At 38.3% G+C, this 2,248-nt stretch overlaps 1 non-coding gene across 1 annotated transcript; it reads left to right on the top strand.

The window, feature by feature from the left end:
• Positions 1 to 1,877: 1,877 nt before the first annotated feature.
• Positions 1,878 to 2,038, top strand: LOC127802941 (U1 spliceosomal RNA). Its single transcript, XR_008023390.1, has one exon. It is a non-coding gene; the product is annotated as a U1 spliceosomal RNA (small nuclear RNA).
• The last annotated feature ends 210 nt before the right edge of the window (positions 2,039 to 2,248 follow it).

Here is a 2,248-nt window from a genome sequence, read left to right as displayed (position 1 = left end):
AGAAGATGAAAGAAAAGAGAGGGGGGTTGGCCGAGAGTTTGTCATTTAGGGTTTTTACTCTCTCTCTGTAAATTCTCTGTACAATCTTCGTCTTCTTCTTGTCCATATGTGTTCTCTGGTTTGATTAAATGTAAGCTCCTAACCTGTTCAAAGTGGTTTTGAGCGTTTTGTATAGAGAACCAGGGTTGGTCTATTTTGGTTTTGTGTATGGTTGTAATCGGATTGATTTATATAGTGGAGCGAACTCTTCTCACCAGAGCTCATTCAGACGTAACCCCTATTTGGGGTGAACCACTATAAATCATGTGTCTCTTGTTTTGTTTATGTTTTTAATATCTATTGTGTTTTGTTTATACTCTCAGCCATTAGAGTTGTTTATCAGCAGTGCTTGATTTTGACTGTGTAAGGAGATTTGATATCTCTGTTTATTTGTAACAAGATTGAATAAAAAAAGAATTCCCCATGCGAAAATTTTTATCAACAAAGCCGCTACTTCTACAATGTATGATGCACTGCATGTCTAATAAACAAATGCCAAGCAGAATACGATTACCAAATGCACAGATTTGTATGCACCGCATCTACAAACTCTAGAAAGAAAAATCAAATTTCAAATTCAGTCCCCGCAAGGATCTGGAGACAATAAAAGCTCACAAAATAAAACTGTAATTTATAGGATCAAGTATCCAAAAGAAAAACATAAAAAGGTAGTAATGTAGTAAGCATCATCATCAAAAGACTAGCTCTTCTTCTCTCGGAAGTGCTAGCTTTCGCCTTGATCCTTTTCCTTCTTACCTGTACCCCATTGTACACGTTTAACCATATAAAAAAATCCCAAAGAACCCTGACATCTAACATTCTAATGTAGATAATGCGGAAGTTAGGGCACAATACAGTTTCATATATGAGTTTGACATTATCCCTCTTCGGAGGACTATTTCCCCCTAAAGGATAGAGTCATATATGAGTTTGATTCTTGCAAGTGGTAGCTAAAGAAGTAACTGTAGTTCTCAATGGCTAACAGATTCCTGTCACTGTAGTGACAAGGTAATCCTAATCAGATCAGCTTAGGGAGAAGTCTTAGGCGCCATCTTAAGGTGACTCAAAAGTAAATGAAAAGAAGAAAGTTAAAAAATCTGATTGACTCCCCCAGACTTTAAGAAAGAGATGTTATAAAAGTTAGCTATTACTTGAGAAAGTTTGAAATGCATAAGCATGCAATAGGACGTGTTTTTTATGCCAATGCTCATTCAAGATTTTAGTCCAGGTATTGAGTAAAGCCTTAAGTGTTCCTAGGGGTAAGGCCTAGGTATTCTAAATGCTTATCTCAGTTCTCACTAATAAATATCAACTTGTCTCCAAAATTCAAGCATCTGGAAGACTACATTTTTTCAAAATATACGTAAACACTCAAAATTAATAAAATTGATTATTTAAAAAAAGAAAGGGAAAAAGAGAAACTAAGAACGGAAAGTAATTGGTTTGTTGTTTTCAACCCAAAGTTGAAAATAGTATAGTTTGAGCTTTTAGGGCTCTATTTAATCCTTATTTTTAACAAATAGTTGATTTGTTATCACTTGCAACAAGTCTCACCACCTACTGAAATCAAACCTTATTCAATTTGTCCCACGCAACAGATACTGCTACATTCATAAAGACAAATTATCAAAGAGAACCCTCGAAAACACAGCAACGCATTTTGAAATCGAACTTCCTCCGACACGAAAGCACGAAATACTATAGTAATTTCCTTTCACCACAAAAGAAGAAGACTATAGACAGGGAGAGAGTTAGTTGAATTCGTCCCACATCGGTATAGTAGGGAGCTTGGGTGAGATGGAACATGTATATAAACCAAGGAAACCCGCAAGAGTAACATACTTACCTGGACGGGGTCGATGGGCGATCAACAAGGTCCATGGCCTAGGTTGACGACCTCCATTGCACTGAGGAGGGGCGTCCGCCTAAGGTCGGCCCAAGTGGTCGAGCCTACGTCATAATTTGTGGTAGTGGGGGCCTGCGTCCGCGCGGCCCCTGCCTATTTCTCAGTCGTAACAATTTCGCCGAAGATGGCACCCGTCCGGGATTTTCTCATTGAAGATTGTAGAATTTGTGATTCCTCGGTTCCTTACCCAATAGCTTTAGGAATAAATTTTTGTGCCGCTAAAAGTCTCTTGTGGAGGAGAGGATGATGTCACCATACGGGAGATTTTACTGAGTTGAGGTTTCAGATACTATGAAAACGGGC

This window comes from Diospyros lotus, chromosome 5, assembly GCF_014633365.1.
Source record: "Diospyros lotus cultivar Yz01 chromosome 5, ASM1463336v1, whole genome shotgun sequence".
Lineage (NCBI taxonomy): Eukaryota > Viridiplantae > Streptophyta > Magnoliopsida > Ericales > Ebenaceae > Diospyros > Diospyros lotus.
Note: the sequence above shows the minus strand (reverse complement) of the source record. Positions and strands in the feature narration are given on the sequence as shown.